The 17,630-nt window shown below is 46.0% G+C and overlaps 1 pseudogene; it reads right to left on the reverse strand.

The window, feature by feature from the left end:
• Positions 1 to 1,492: 1,492 nt before the first annotated feature.
• LOC116868567 overlaps positions 1,493 to 17,630 on the reverse strand; it is a 99,693-nt pseudogene continuing 83,555 nt past the window's right edge.

Genomic DNA, 17,630 nt, shown 5'->3' on the forward strand with positions numbered 1-17,630 from the left:
TCAAATATGCAATCAGAAGAAGGTTAGCACTGTGCAAACTATTCATGATGAGTCTTTACAAAATAACAAAATGCTTCCCTTTTCAGTGTTTCTAATATTTGAAATGACAATACACCCAATAAATAATGGTTCTATTGTTTTTTTCAGTTTCCTATACATTCTTCATTGACATTTGGAAAATTTCTGTGTTTTTTTTTTTTTTGAAAATTTCTGTGTTTTAAAAACGTTTTTAAAGGTCCCATAAAAATCGTTATTCTCCCCGGTTTGTTGAGTTCAATTTGCATGGTTTGAGCTGCACCGTCATTGTTCTGTCCTGCACTATTGTGCAAAGTGAGCACTGCCTCCACTTATCAGTCAACTAATCTTAAGTTCTATGAAAACAATTTAATTAGGTTATGAGCTGTGGGAATACAGAGTGAGAGAAAGGAATTGCTATTTCATACAGGGTGGTTTATGGAAGGGACTTTTTAATAAGGTGACCTGTAAACAGAGCTTAAAAGAGGAAGAGAGTGTCATACAGATCTTTAGGAGGAAGAAGCAGAGAAAAGACACAGTTTGACTTCCATTGCCATGGAATCACTGTAGCTGAAACTGGAGAGACTAGTGCTGGTGGCCAGGACCAGGGAGCAGCCTTGGGGTGAGCATTGTGCAGATTCTGGGTGGAGCTCACTGGTTTTGGGAGGAGGCTTACACTCACTCTTGAGAGCTTCTCAAGAATTTTATAAGCAAGTTGTGAAACACTGTTATCTTGCCATTGGTAACATTGGGAGTGTTGACACCACAGAAGTCCACGAGCACTACAAATCAGGCTTCCTTTCCTTTCCCTGAGTAGACTGCTTCACATTTACCATCTGGCCACTGGATGTAGCATCTGAAGGCAGAACTGAATATGGGATATAAAGTAAGAAAACCGAGGATGGCTCCAGTCTTCTCAACTGCCAGCTCATGTACATGAGCAGTGGGGCTGGGAAGGATGAAGGTGACGGGAGAGCTAGTGTTTCCATCACAGGGAGGAGGGTATCTTGTCCCTGGGACTTAGGAGTAGGACATTTAAGCAAAGAGGAAGGAGAATCATTTCTCTTCTTCAAACGAGGATGAGATTCATTTTATTTGAGACCCAGTGAAGAACCTCACCAAGTCTGGAATGTCTGGAAGTTGGCAGAAATAACTCCCAAGAACATGGACGTGAGCATGTAGTTCATGGCCATAGTCCCCAGAAGATGAATGAAAGGCACCTGGTATGTTTAGGGACTTGTTTCTCACATTCAGGCAGATATCCATGCATCAGTGCCCAGAGCAAGTTCCCATGGTCCCTGCTGAGGACCTAGTATGAAGACCCAGCTCTAGGGTCATCAAGGATTGTGAGAAGGAGCAGAAGGGACTGTGGGCAGGTGGGTCTCTGGAAGAAGGAAGGTATTAGGGCAGAGTTGGGAAGCTTCTAGTTGTTCCTTGTTTTTGGTTGGGCCCTACAAGGAAGGAAGGAAGAAGTAGAGACTGAGGGTGGCATGTAGTAGGGGAGGAAGGAAGGAGCTGTGGGACCCATGTTCACAGTTGATTATCTGCTCATCATTCCAGAAATATTCCCCACGTGTCTCTTATGTCCTCGGTGCTATTTTCCTCCTGGGACACCTGTTGTGAAAGGACAGGCAGCCCCTGATAGAGGACTCTGCCACTTAAGCCTTTCTCCCTTAGGGCTTGATCTCCCCTCCCCATCCCCTCCAGTATATCCCACAGAGGGTCAGATTGGAAGCTGTCCTCAGAGCAGCCCTCTGGCACCTGTTAGCATTCCTCTAAATGCAGACATCCTGTTCCCAAAGGAGCCCCAGTGCTCCAAATCTAGTGATGGTCTCCAAGGGATCCTCCCACCCAGCTGCCTCTCATTCAGCCCCTCTGCCCATTTCCTTCCCAGAATCCCCAGGACTCTGTCCACACTCTTTGACCGCCTTTGAACCTGTCCACATTTATAGGCTAAAGGCCCCCTCCGCCAACACCTCAGGGAGCCTGGACCCTTGAGACTCCCGAGGGTATCAAGGGAAGTGTGTCACATGCTCTTTACTGCAGGTGGGCACTGACCCTGTGTGACCTGTGGGTTGCCCCTCTACCTGACCTGGCTCTTTCCTGGACTAAACTTGGCCCGCCCTCCCTGACCCACAACTTATAATCAGGCCCTCGCTTCTTGTGGTCATAGATGGCAGAGACAGTGATGAGCAGCACCAGCTTTGGGCCCAAGGTGACAGCCATCAGGATTGGAGTAGATGGTCTTGACTCTGGAAAAGAAGGGATAGGAGGCACCATCAGAGGAGGTCACCCTAGAGTCCATTTCCTGGGGCCTCCACTTACTTTATCTGAAGTGACTCAGGCTTATCAATGCTCTGAAGCTCATGAATTCTTCCCCTGCTCAAGGCAGAATTCAGGGTAAGATGTTCCTCACCTCACTCACCCCTTTCTCACTGTCAGGTGTCCTTCTTGAGGGAAGAGGTGGGGAGAAGGACCACTCAGGATTGGGTAAGTTTGGTTTACTGAATTGGTCCTCACACCCAGTGGCGCAGGTCAAACAGCCTTTTTCTGATGAGCTAACAGGCTCCTAGTTTACAGAGGGTGGACAGATGAGGTGGCTCAGACCCAGGGAAACCCCTCACTGCTGGCCTACAGGATGGCTCTGAGATCTTGTCTTTGGACCAGGACAAAGACAAATTCTCTGGGCCATAGGGTCAAATGTCTGCCTGGCCTCAAGTGGAGTGGGAACAGATATCACAGCCAGTAAGGGGCAAGGCTGTTCTGCTTTTCTCCATGCTCACGGTTTGACCACTCCCATGTACAGAGATGAGGAGGGAGTCCTCAGATGACCTGACCTCAGGAGACCTGCTGGCTGGACAATATCCTGGGGAGGTAAGGAAATGGTGTCTTAAGCTCAAGAGAGTTTCAAACACCATCCAGCCAAACTGAACCCCGTGCCACTCACTGTTAGCTGACATCTTTGTGTTGGACATAGATGTTGGGTCTGGAAGAACAGCTCCCGATTTTTGAACTTTGTACAATGACCCATTTTTCTTTTTGTATTTGAATTTTAAAAATCCAAGTATATTTCTGATATATATAGAGCAATCTTAAAGGAAGGAGTAGGGCCTCACCATATTTGCCCCTGGCATGTTAGAGTGGAAGCTCTCTGCTGCGGAGGGTGGGGGGCGCTGGATTTTTCTGAGTGAAAGAGCTGTACTGTTCATGTTTGTACCTGTTTCTAGAGGGCAGCCTGCAGCAGAAGGCTGGAGGAAGTGGGGGAACAGAGGCTAAACCATTCCTCTCCATTTAAAACAACTCACAAAGAGCATTCAGCTTGCTTGCTCTCTGTCTGAGGCTGAGTGTTGCCGTGCTGAATTGTGTCAACATCTCCCTTTGCCAGTCCTGCCTCCTTCGCTCTCTCATGCATGTGGACCAGGCAGCACCCCACAGTGAGCTTTCTCTCTTCTCATATCACCCGAGAGTCTCCCTCCTGGGTCACCTGATGTGTGGAGTTTTGTCGGGTTGCCGTCTGGAAAGCCAACTCTAATGGGCCCATTTGTACCAAGGTCTCTTTCTGCCAGCTGGTCAGGAGGCCCCCAGCCCTGTGGGAGGTAGAACAGGGTAGGTGTTGGCTTGCCCTGCCCTTGTCACTGCTGAAACCTCACCGTGGTGACCTGGGCTGGTGTAAGCAGAGGAGGGGAGTATCCTGCCATTCTGATGACATGATAATTACAAGAACTACAGGTGGGGTGACTGTTGCAGGGCATCAACCCTTCAGAGAAAGACAGTGCAAAGCGAAGACTGATCACATGTGAAAGGTTATGTGTGAATGTCAGGGGACTTCTGTGCAACAGTGCAGACTCTTACCTCCTATAGCTGGAAGACAGAAAAAGTTGAGGACACAGTTGGGTCCAAAATAAACATAAGAGTATCAGTGCTACAGAGAGGACTGACTTCTCAGCTACACTGCACCTACTGTGCTGGAGTAGGGCCCTGATTGGGAAATATGGGAGATGAATACTGAGATGTGGGATAGGGACACTGGGGCCAAGACTTTCAAAGCCCTGTGGGCACTTTGTAATGGGGTGCTGAGTACAAGACAGAGGCTTAACTACTCATCTCCAAATATAGCCTCTCAACCCAAATGAAAAACAACAAAAGGACAGTAAATTCTCTGGAAAACTGGCTCTCGGTGGTCCTTGAAGAGCAATGCCCAAACTGCAGAATCTATGGAGACAAAAGAGAAAAATCTCCCAGTCCAAATGCACATCCCCTTATGCCATTCCCCTCCCACCTTCACCAAGCACAGGAAAGGGCAGGAGATGGTATGGACTCATCTCTCCCACCTCTCCTGGCTCAGTAGAAGCCTGCCCCCTGGAACTCATGTGAGGGCCACGCATGAAGGGCTCTGAAACGTGGAAGAGGAAGCCAGGTGGGCTAGTTGCTTCCATTCTGGAGGAGGAACCCACACCAGGTATCCTGAGTCCACACTCCCAATTCCCAAGACCAGAAGGAGGCCCAGCTGTGGTTTTCCAACAAAGAAAAGTCTAGACTTGATAATTTTTTTCCCATTTCAAAAAAAAAAAAAAAAAAGAGGAGGAGCAAAATAAGGCCAAATCAAGAGAAGGAAATTTAAAAAAGAGGAGAAAAAGCAAAGAAATTAACAACAAAAAATAGAGAATATCACTAAAATGAAAGTGAGTTCTTTGAGAGGACTGATAAATTTGAAAAACTTCTAACAGTTGTAACAATGAAAAAAAATGAGAATTGACCCATTTACAATATCAGGGATGAAATGGGATGCCCTACAGACATCACAAGGATTACTAGGTAATACTATGAGAAGATCTATGTGCAAAAATTTGACAACACAGAGAAAAAGACCACATTTCTCAAAGCACAGCCTACCACAAGCATTCAATATGAAATGAAGTATTTGAGTAGCCCTAGCTATTCAGATTCTTTTCAGAGAAATAAAAGAATCGGGCGCCTGGGTGCTCAGTGGGTTAAGCCTCTGCCTTTGGCTCAGGTCATGATCCCAATGTCCTGCGATGGAATCCTACATTGGGCTCCGTGCTCAGCAGGGAGCCTTCTTCCACTTCTCTCTCTCTCTTTCTCTCTGTTTGCCTCTGCCTATTTGTGATCTCTTTCTCTGTGAAATAAATAAATAAATATTGGGAAAAAAAAAGAATCATGGAGACCCAGGTATTTCACAGGAAAATTCTTTTAAGCATTTACAGGTGAATTAAAACCAAGTTCGGTCCACAAAATAAAGTTAATAGAAGAAGCTTTGGGAAACTGGAATGTATACTCCATTTTAGATGATACTGGAATCATTGTTAATTTTACTAAGAGTGTAATAGTATTGGTTTTATAGAAAGAACCATGTCATTGTCACATGACCATACAAGTGTGGACTCTATTTGGAGCTGGATGTGGATCCATGACTAAGTCATTAGTGGACACAATTATGCAACTTCTGCATACCTCTAGTTTTAAGGGAAATTGTTCCTTTTCCCCTTCCTATCTCTAGTCTCCTGGCCAGCAGTGACAGGAACACTCAGTGGCCCAGTGTTGACCCAGGCAAGAGGACACTGTCATTGGGCATGTTAGAAGGAACATGGACCTTTGAAAGATCTTCTGGAACAAAGACTCCTGGAAAACTGATTGACCTCCCCCTGATTGTATATGAAAGAGAAATAAGGAATGCTTTAGTTGTAGAAAGGGGACTCCATTGTTCTTTGGGACAACGCTCCCCTGCTATAATCAATCCCCCCCTTTTATTTGCACAGGTTGCTGGTCCATCTTCAGGGACTCAGGTTTCCCTCGACTAGCTTAGCTCATCAGCTGTACTAAGGGCAGGAAATATTCATCATTGATCCCTCATTTCCCCCCAAGTCCCTTCTGTAAAATTCCAGGTCACAGGGTTGGTTAAGTAGGAAAGGAGACCAGAAATGAATTGGAATTGGCAGAAAGTAAATGTGCTTTGAGCGATCATGACTATTGCTGTCTGCTGTCACAAATAAAGGGAGAGAGAGACCCCAGGTGTGACCACACATGGTCATCCGGAAGCCTGGTCAAGATGCAAAACTAAAGATCCTCAGAGTCCTTTCTGGAATTTCAGAATGCCAAGTGCAGACATTTTCCGTGGTGATGATGGAAAAGTGTAGAATGGATAGAGACCATGCTAGGTGGGAAATAATAGGGGGAGGGGTGTCTGGCCAGGCATGGTGACTTAATCATAGTCAGGTGAGGAAGCAGGGAGCAGGATGCAAGAGACAGGATCATTGAGGTCTCACCCCGGGTTTTATGGGTTTCCTGGTCCTTCTGGTGGGCAGAGGCCACAAGGGTATGGTTTCTGGTGACCGCGGGCTGCCCATCATGCTGCACCAGGCAGGTGAACACCACATCTTCCCTGTGGGCAGATGAGTTCACCAGGAGCCAGCTCATCCAGTTAAAGGTCCCATCCTTGTTCTCTACGAGGTTTGAGGCCCTTGAGTCCATTTCTGTTCAGGACACGTTGCCATTCTCCAGCCAGATCAGCTGGAGGAGCTGGGGGTAGAACTTCTTCACTTGGCAAGTGACCTTCACCTGGTCCCGTGACAGGGGCTGCTGGGAAACCTCCAAGGTGGGTGGAACTGAAACAGCACAGGGCAGAAGCTCTCACCTTATGGAACAGATGGACCATGGGGAGAGGCTCGAGAACTTAGGTCCCCCCACACAGCAAGGTAATCACCCAGAACAGGGCGAGGCATGCAGTTGGGGCTCAAACACTGAGAGTAGTCCTTGCATATGAATGAAATCCCTAAGCACAGTGCCCAGCACACAGTAGGTGCTCAAGGATTGATGGTTCCTCATAGGCTAAGAATGAGTGAAATCAAAATACTCAGCCCCATGCAAACAGTTGGAATAGAATAACTGTAGCAAAACAAATGACCTCACCAAGCACACAGTGGCATGGAGTACAGCAGGTGCTCAATAATTGGAATTGCTACAGTACAGTAAGGGAAACTACTGAGCACAGTAATTGGCACATGGTAGGCGTTCATGACCCAGCAGCCATGGAAACAGTAGGAGGTGACAGCACATATAGGTGCAGGTGACCTGGAGGGACTGCCAGGGGTCAGACTCCAGTGAATGGAGGGCTTGGGGCAGGGAGCGGGGGAGGGACAGTCTCAGAGACTTGGGGCCAGACCCGGGCTGGGGCTGGGGTGGGGAAGGGGCATCTACTTCGGAGGACCTCAGACAGGTTGGCAATCCCACGAAGAGGAGGGCCTCCCTGCAGGGTCACATGGGTCACCTCCCAGATGACCTGGGAGTGAACGTCCCCCGGGGCCAGCACCAACCTGGTTGTGCTGGAGATGTTGTAGGAAGTTCTGTTTCCCTCTGGGTCCACGCTGGTCTGGGAGGCTGCCAGCTCATTTCCGTTTCTGAACCATCTCAGGGTGATGTTTCTGGGGGAGAAGCCGTGGGACTTGCAGGTGAAATTCACTGTCTGCTCCGGCGAGGCCCTGGCTGCGGGGTCTGACACCACGGGGGGCAGGGGGGAGATGGTTTGGCTACAAGAGGAGCATTTGTGAACAATAAGCATGACTGTGGTCATCAATGCTCAGGATGCGTGTGAGGTGCTGTGGAGAACCTGCTGCCCTTCTGATAGTGTGCGGAGGGCGTTGTCCTCTCCTCCTCTCACAGAGGAAGCCCTGAGGTTCCAGAGCTGAACTCTGACTTGAGGGCAGGGCCCAGGTGCTGTTGTAGGCCTGAGTTCAAGTCGCCCCTTCTCTTCTCAGCCAGGTGACTTCCCACCAATCTGGGCACAGGGAGGACATTTCTGATGGATCTGACTGTTGGCATCAACTGTTCCTAGCTGCCTTCCTGCAAACCCTCCTGAGGCCGGAGAGGGTGTGCAGCAGTCTGTGCAAGAGACAGGTGACCCCCAAGAAAGCGGGAACCACGCTGGCCAGCTGACCGCAGGCATGGCCGTGGCACAGTGTGGCTCCTCTGTGACATGGGACAGGAGGCATTTCTCCTTCCTGGGGTTTTAGGGAGGAGTGAGTAAGGGAATGTAAGCACTTTTGCTTGGAATTTATCACTGAATACACAGATAGAAAAAAGCAGATGAATCAGAAAGTGGCTAACAGTAACCTCAGTCTCATTATAGTATAGAATCCCCCTCTGAATATTCTTCTCCAGCCCTAATATCGAGCCTACTTGCCCCTGTTCCGCATTATGGCTTTGGAAATTATTCCCTGTGATCCCTTACCTGTAAAATAGATAGATTTGTCAGGGAACTTCCCCTGGGTGGTCTCTGTTTCTCCCTCACCGAGGAGCCAAGCTCCTTTGTTCCAGTTACAACGGGATTGCTCTTTACCGATCCTTGCATCCCAGGGGGACTTCCTGTGGCCTCCAGCTGTTTCATCCATAACAGAATAAATGTCCCACCTTCTCCAGCCTGACAATGAGAGCCAGCCTCCTTTTTCATCTGACATTCTCACTGCAAGCGGTTATGGGGAGGGGTCCCTCCGGGTGTCCAGACATGTTGACTCGACAACAACAGAGGGAAGATGTGGGGTCCTGACAACTGAGTCAAGAATGTGAACTGTCACTCACGGACCTGACCACCCTCCAGGATGTGTCTTCCAGTCATTCTTAGTGGGAAGAACCAAGAATGGGGTGCCTGGGATAGTGGGGGCCCCTCTGCTCTGTCCAGGCTGGTGCCCCAGGCTTCTCAGTGAAGGAGCAACACCACACAACTGGAGAAGACTCCGGAAACTCTTAAATGTGAGAAGCCGTGTCCTCCAGGAACATGCTCGACACTTCACCAGATGTTTGCATAGCTGTCTGATCTGGGGGTGCAAAGCTAGCCCACCTCTTCCCATGTTTTCTTAATGTTTACTGCTGAAAAAGAGAACCATACAAGATGTACAATAGATTTAAGGAGAGGGTTGGCACTTTCTCCCACTTTGGCCAGCACAGTGAATGTGCAGAGAGCAGGGCTGTGAGTCAGGCTGTGGCTCACTTCCCTGCTCAGTCTGGGTCTGCTGAGCCTCAGTGTCCTCTCTGTAAATGGGCTGAGATGGTCCCTCCAGCTTCATCCATTCTCAACCAGGGCATCCCCTGTGTTGGCAGCTTGGGGAAGAGGAAGGAGAGCTTTCCCAGGAGGAACAGATCTGCCCAGTGCTAGAGCCATGTACTAGCACTGATGCCCAGGCAAGGGACATACCACTGGGAACTCCTGTAACACCTGAACAATCAGGATAAAACCACCTGCATGGCTATGTCCAGGAGCTGAGGGGACACTCAGTGCTCTTATGGAAGTCAGTCGTTGAATTGCATGATGATTTTTGGACAGACCCACAACAAATGCCCCGCCTCTGGCATCTTCTCCATCCTGGGTTCTCAGCATAAACAGTGAGTTTATACCTCTTCTCACTGTGATTCTTCTATGTTGAAAGAAAGACATATCCCACCTCCCTGCCCTGGGTGCATTTGTCCACAGGAAGGGAAGGGAACGTGAGTTTCAGGAGAAAGGAGCCCTTCCCTGTTTTGTTTTCTGCTTCCCTTGCACACAGAGGAGAGCCTGTACACAGCAGTTGCTCAGTAAGTGTTGAGTTAGAGAAGAGTCAACTACGTGGAGGGGACACTCTCTGGAGGCAGGAGTTAGATTGGGTCATGTGACTGTCTAAGTCACTCAGACTGTAAGTTCCTAATCCCTAGAACCAGAGAGCTGGTCAGGATTGGAAAGGTCGACAGCTTTGGACTCACAGACCTGGGTTCTGGACTTCCCCACCATTTATCAGGGGCCTTAAGCAAGTATCAGGACCTCTCCAGGCCTCTACTTCCCTGATTGGTGGAAGCGGCTGAAGTCGGGGACACCCACCACAACACCTGATTCTTAGCTGTTGGTCAGACAATGGAGGGCATTCTTATTGACTTGTTGTCACAACCAGGGGACAGAGGAGTCCCAGGCCGTACTCACCACTCACAGTGACCTGGGTGCCTGGTCCAGACTTAAACTCCACATCAGGGGTCCCTTTCTGGAACTTCACACAGTAGTAGGTTCCTGTGTCTGCTGGGGTGATGTTAGTGATACGGATGGAAAAGTCCGTGTTGTTTCTCCTTGTGGCGTCTGGAGCATTTGTTACTCGGGGGAAGTGTCCTCCTTTGAAACTGAAGATTAACTCCCGGCCTGGCCCTTTCCCCCTGAACCACTGAACCGGACCTATGGGGCTCAGGGAGGTCACGGAGCAGTGCAGAGTGGCTGTCTGTCCAGCTGTGACAGACACTGACTTGTCAGGCTAGATCACCTGCAGCCCCACCTCAGTGGCCACACCTGATGGGAAAACAGAGCAGCCGTCTACTCATCCTGCCGTGATCCTTCGCGTCTCCTCACGTGTTTACGCACAACAGCTCCCCGACCGAGTGCGCACCGAGAGTAGCTCTCCCAAGTCTGTAACGGGAAACCCCATCAGAACCAAGGAAACAAAGACACAGAGAGGCTCAGTGATGTGGCACAGAGCAGGTTTGACTTTGTAGCTGGATTTCCTGCCTTGGTGACTAGCTAGACTCTGGAAACATCGAGAAACACAGATTCCTTAAGTGAAATTATAGTACATGTTAAACTTCAGTAACAATCTTGGCACGTAGGAAACATGCAGCACATCATTAACAAGAGTTTGTGAGTACACGCAGCACAGTGGAACTCTGGAGACCTCTGTGTGTAATGTGGGATGGCTCTCCTTCTGTTTGCCTCTCTGTGTTTCTGATATTTCTGCTCTTGGCCTCCACTGAGGAGCCAGGCAGTATAATATGGTTAACAGGATGAACTGTGGAGCTGAGTGGACATGAACCGCAGTAGCTCCACTGACTTAAGTAGGTGGCACTGGACTGGTTGCGCTCTCTGCCTCAGTTTCCCCATCTGCTATTCAGGAGTACAATCATAGCTACCAGGCAGGCCTTCTTCGGAGGGTCTGGGTAGCACACCTGTGTTTACCTAGAGGTCCTAAATGCCCAGGGGGAGGGAGAGGTTGAGGAGGCATGGAAAGGGGAGTCTCCCTCAAGGCAGTGCTCACCTGTGAGTCCCAACAGCAGAACCAGTAGCCAGTGAGGAGGAGGCTGGGTTCCGCAAGCAGGGGCCCACATTGTGGAGGCCTGAGGGTCCCACTCTCTGCAAATGTATGTCCTGGGGCAATGGGGCCTCTATTCTGTGAGGAGGAACAGCCTGCCCCTCTGGTGATGGAAGAGGAAGGAAGCCTGTATGATGCAGGGCTGTGAGGCAGCGATCTGCTTCTGGATTGTGAAACAGAAGTCAGGCAGAGAGTCCTCACATGGTGAGAGGGGCCTCTTCTTATGTTTTGTTTTTGAGTGTGTGTGTGTGTGTGTGTGTGTGTTTAAATTCTTATCATGTTATCTTAATCACCATATAGTGCATCATTAGTTTTTGATGTACTGTTCCATGATTCTTCATTTGTGTATAACACCCAGTGCCCCATGCAATCCGTGCCCTCCTTAATACCCATCACTGGGCTCACCCATCCCCCTACTCCCCTCCCCTCTAAAACCCTCGGTTTGTTTCCTGGAGTCCATAGTCTCTCATTCTTGGTTTCCTGCTCTGAGTTCCCCACCTTTATTTTTCCCTTCCTTCTCCTAATGTCCTCCATGCTATTCCTTATGTTCCCAAATAAGGGAAACCATATGATATTTGACTTTCTCTGACTTATTTCACTCAGCATAATCTCCTCCAGTCCCATCCATGTTGATACAAAAGTTGGGTATTCACCCTTTCTGGTGGTTGAGTAATATTCCATTCCATATGAACCACATCTTCTTTATCCATTCATCTGTTGAAGGGCATCTCATCTCTTTCCACAGTTTGGCTACTGTGGACGTTGTTGCTATGAGCATTGTGGTACATGTGGCCCTTCTTTTCACTACATCTTTATCTTTGAGGTAAATGCCCAGTAGAGCATTTGCTGGGCTGTAGGGTAGCTCTATTTTCTACTTTTTGAGGAACCTCCACACTATTTTCCACAGTGGCTGTACCAACTTGCATTCCTATCAACAGTGTGAGATGGTTCTCCTTTCTCTACAACCACTCCAGCATTTCTTGTTTCTTGTCTTGTCAGGTTTAGCCATTCTAACTGGTGTAAGGTGGTATCTCAATATGGTTTTGTTTTGAATCTTCCTGATGACTAATGATGGTGAACATTTTTTCATATGTTTGTTAGCAATTTGTATGTCTTCTTTGGAGAAATGTCTGTTCATGTCTTCTGCCCATTTTTTGACTTGATTATTTGTTCATTGTGGATTGAGTTTGAGAAGTTCTTTACAGATCTTGGATACCAGCCCTTTATCTGTAGTGTCATTTACAAATATCTTCTCCCATTCCATGGGTTGTCTCCTTTTTTGATGTTGTTGACTGTTTCCTTTGCTGTGCAGAAACTTTTTATCTTGATGAAGTCCTAAAAGTTTTTTTTAATGTTTTAATTTTATTTTTTTAAAATATTTTATTTATTTGACAGAGAGAAATCACAACTAGGCAGAGTTGCAGGCAGAGAGAGAGGAGGAAGCAGGCTCCCTGTGGAGCAGAGATCCCAATGCGGGGCTCGATCCCAGGACCCTGAGATCATGACCTGAGCTGAAGGCAGAGGCTTTAACCCACTGAACCACCCAGGCACCCCCTAAAAGTTTATTTTTACTCTTGTTTCCCTTGCCTTTGGAGACGTGTCTTGAAAGAATGTTCTGTGGCTGATGTTAAAGCGGTTACTGCCTATGTTTCCTCTAGGATTTTGATGGATTCCTGTCTCACACTGAGGTTTTTCATCCTTTAGATTTTAAGATAAAGACCATAGTTAGAGATACAAAAGGACACTATATCATTCTTAAAGTGTCTATCCAACAAGGGGATCTAACGATTGGACATATCTATGCTCCCAACATGGGAACAGTCAACTATAGAAAGGAACTGTTAAACAAAATAAAGAGACATATTGATAATAAAACATTAATAGTAGGAGACCTCAACACCCCACTCTCAGCAACAGACAGATCCATCTAAGGAGAAAATCAACAAAGAAACAAGAGTTTTGAATGACACACTGAACTAGATGGACTTCATAGATACATACAGAACATTCCACCCTAAAACAACAGAAAACTCATTCTTCTCAAGTGCACATGGAACTTTCTCCAGAATAGACCATATACTGGGTCACATATTAGGTCTCAACCAATACCAAAAGATTGAGATTATTGCCCGCAATTTCTCAGACCATAGTACTTTGAAACTGGAACTCAGTCATAAGAAATAATTTGGAAGAAATTCTTTTTATGTTTCAGAGAGAGTGGACAGACCCAGCAAAAATGATGGTTCTTGTCCACCTGGGGCCTCTGCTTTCTGCCCTGGGCCCCTCCCCCCATCTTGAGGTCTTTATGGTGATTCTCCACATGGGAGCCCCAGGCCAAGAAGGATCTGCAGTTGGGAGCTGTGTCTCATCTCCTGAGCTCTGGACATCTGGGGGTGGCTGGCTTGTGACCTCATTCTGCACCAGCTTCCACTAAGAGCTACTGAGCTGGACCATGAAATGGGTTCGTCAGGACCTAAAAAATTTTGGGGTCAAATGAGGTCTGCTCCAGAAATGACTCCCTATGCCAACCTCTTATTGATGGAAACTTAGCCCAAATGCACAGTGCAGTGTGGACTTCAGAAGCTATATTTGCTTAGGGTATGTGGTTGGCTCAGTTGGTGAAATGAGCAACTCTTGATCATGGGCTTGTGAGTTTGGGTCCAAGTTTGGTGTAAAGTTTACATAAAAAAAGAAATAAAATAATTAAAAAAAGAAGTTGTATGTGCTTGCCTCTAACAAAAAGCATCATTTCTTCCTCTTTCTGGAGAGGAAGCATGTTTTATGTCCCAGAGATCACTCTCCCTGGCATTTTTCTGAGCACAATGAAGACAATAGCTTCACACAATCTCTGACTGAATGTTTAGAGCAGCTTTTCTCAAATGGGAAAAAAATTGGAAACATGCAAAATGCCCAGTGATAAGTGAATGGTTGAACAAACTGTGGTGCCTTCCTACCAGGAAATGCTACACAACAATAAAAAGGCATAACTGATTTACATGTGCCCAACTTGTGAGATTCCAAAGGCTTTATGTGGAGTGATCAAAACCACTCTCAAAATGTCCATACTGTGGGACTCCACTTCGACAACATTCTCAAAGTTATAGAGAACAGATCGGCATGTGCCAGAGGTTTGGGTGGTGGGGCTGTCTGTCACCAAGAGAGGCTACCACAAGGGTAAGCTCTGCAGCCATGGAATTGTTCTGTACCCTGAATATGGTGGTGGTTACCCAAAATGCACATGAGTAGATCAATGCAAACAAAAGCTGGAAATGTTACAAGGTTGAGACACCTGATGTAATAAGCACTGGGTGTCATATGTTACTGGTGAATCACTAATTTTTGTTTTTAAGATTCATTTAACAGAAAGAGAGATCACAAGCAGGCAGAGAGGCAGGCAGAGAGAGGGGGGAAGCAGACTCCTCGCTGAGCAGAGAGCCCGACATGGGGCTCGGTCCCAGGACCCTGAGACCATGACCTGAGCTGAAGGCAGAGGCTTAACCCACTAAGCCACCCAGGCACCCCAAATCACTAAATTCTACCCCTGAAACTAACACTATTATATGGAAACTAACTTAATTTAAATAAAATCTTGAAAGAAAAAAAAGATTGAGTTTAAAACACAGTGTCATTGTCATTATAATGTAGATACTGACTATGACATTATCTAAAATTAAAATGTTAAGGGGGTGGGGTAGAAATATGCACATGTGGTGTGATTTCCATAATAATAGAGCATTGCATCCCCATCATCCAGAGTGGGAAGATAGTGAATAATGCCTACGGGTGAGAAGTCAAGAAGAGACAATATATGCATGCTCTACGAGATCTGGGTATAGAATCTAGAAGAATCAGTTAAAAACTGTAAATTATCTTGCCACATTACTGAAATGCTGTATGACTTATGTGGCAGGACAAAAAATCACGGTACAGAAATCAGCTGCTTTCTTATACACTAACAATGACAATACAAAAGGGGAAATCAGAGAATTGATTTCATTTAATATAGCACCAAGAACAATAAGACACCTGAGAGTAAACCTAAGCCAAGAGGTAAAGGATCTGTACTCGAGGAACTATAGAATACTCATGAAAGAAATCGAAGAAGACACAAAAAGATGGAAAAGCATTTTGTGCTCATGGATCGGAAGAATAAACATTGTTAAAATCTCTATACTGCCTAGAGCAATCTATAATTTCAATGCCATTCTGATCAAAATTCCACTGGTATTTTTCAAAGAGCTGGAGTAAACAATACTAAAATTTGTATGGAATTAGATGAGACCCAGAATTGCAAAGGAAATGTTGAAAAAGAAAAACAAAACTGGCGGCATCATGTTGCCTGATTTCAAGCTTTACTACAAAGCTGTGATCACCAAAACAGCATGGCACTGGCATAAAAACACATAGACCAGTGGAACAGAGTAGAGAGCCCAGATATGGAACCTCAACTCTATGGTGAAATAACCTTCAACAAAGCAGGAAATAATATGCAGTGGAAAAAAGACAGTCTCTTCAATAAATTGTGCTGGGAAAATTGGACCGCTATGTGTCGAAGAATGAAACTCGACCATTCTCTTACACCATACACAAAGATAAAGCCGAAATGGATAAAAGACCTCAACGTGAGAGGCAGGAATCCACCAGAATCCTAGAGGAGAACATAGGCAGTAACCTCTTCGATATCAGCCACAGCAACCTCTTTCAAGATATGTCTCCAAAAGCAAAGGAAACAAAAACAAAAATGAACTTTTGGGACTTCATCAAAATCAAAAGCTTCTGCACAGCAAAGGAAACACTCAAAAAAACAAGGAGGCAACCCACGAAATGAGAGAAGATATTTGCAAAGGGCAGTACAGACAAAAGGTTGATATCCAGGATCTGTAAAGAACTTCTCAAACTCAACACACACAAAACAGATAATCATGTCAAAAAACGGGCAGAAGATATGAACAGACACTTCTCCAGTGAAGACATACAAATGGATATCAGACACATGAAAAAATGTTCATCATCACTAGCCATCAGGGAGATTCAAATTAAAACCACATTGAGATACCACCTTACACCAGTTAGAATGGCCAAAATTAACAAGACAGGAAACAACATGTGTTGGAGAGGATGTGGAGAAAGGGGAACCCTCTCACACTGTTGGTGGGAATGCAAGTTGGTGCAACCACTTTAGAAAACAGCATGGAGATTCCTTAAAAAATTAAATATAGAGCTTCCCTATGACCCTGCAATTGCACTACTGGGTATTTACCCCAAAGATACAGATATAGTGAAAAGAAGCACCATCTGTACCCCACTGTTTATAGCAGCAATGGCCACGGTCGCCAAACTGTGGAAAGAACCAAGATGCCCTTCAACGGACGAATGGATAAGGAAGATGTGGTCCATATACACTATGGAGTATTATGCCTCCATCAGAAAGGATGAATACCCAACTTTTGTATCAACATGGGTGGGACTGGAAGAGATTATGCTGAGTGAAATAAGTCAAGCAGAGAGAGTCAATTATCATATGGTTTCACTTATTTGTGGAGCATAAGAAATAAAACGGAGGACATGGGGAGATGGAGAGGAGAAGGGAGTTGAGGGAAATTGGAGGGGGAGATGAACCATGAGAGACTATGGACTCTGAAAAACAATCTGGGTTTTGAAGGGGTGGGGGGTGGGAGGTTGGATGAGCCTGGTGGTGGGTATTATGGAGGGCACGGGTTGCATGGAGCACTGGGTGTGGTGCATAAATAATGAATTCTGGTACACTGAAAAGAAATTTAAAAAATTAAAAATTAAAAAAAATTATCAATTAATGGAGTGGAAAATGGTTGTCTCTGGGAGGTGGAAAATAGCAGGAGGTCGGGAGACTCCAGTTTTCATATGTAGAAAGTATGGAACTATTTGCCTGTTGAAGCGTGTGCATGTGTAACTTCAATGAAGGTTAAAAACTAATCTAGGTGAGATGATTGATGTTGTAAGAGTTACACAGAAGGGAATGTCCATACATTAGTCTGGTGTGATAAGCTTGATGGATAGAAGATCAATGTTCAAAACTCAATTACATTCTTAAACAGTAGTCCCAAACCCATAATAATAATTTTTAAAGATTCTGTACACCAGAAAGTATTAAAGATAGCTCTAAGTAAGGATGCATAAGATCATCATGGGAGTAAAAAACCCTGTAAACTGGAGAGCTGAAAGTCATCAGAGAAAACCTAAAACACCTCATGCCCATGAGCAGCAAAACTCAGTATCAGAAAGATGTCAATTTGCACACATGGATATACAAAGTGAAAGCAATCAAATCATGATTGTAAGAGGGTTTTTAGTGAAAGTTGACAAAGTGATTCTAACATGCATCTGGGCCAAGGAGAGCCATAGCAGTTCTGAACATCAAGACGAGGTGGGAAGTTTTGCCCAAAAGAGGTATTGAAATGTATTATAAAGCTGTTCTAATTGGGACAGAGCAGTTAAAAAAAAAAAAAAAAATATATATATATATATATA

The sequence above is a fragment of the Lontra canadensis genome, unplaced genomic scaffold, assembly GCF_010015895.1.
Source record: "Lontra canadensis isolate GAN:19392208 unplaced genomic scaffold, GSC_riverotter_1.0 scaffold16, whole genome shotgun sequence".
NCBI classification, from domain to species: domain Eukaryota; kingdom Metazoa; phylum Chordata; class Mammalia; order Carnivora; family Mustelidae; genus Lontra; species Lontra canadensis.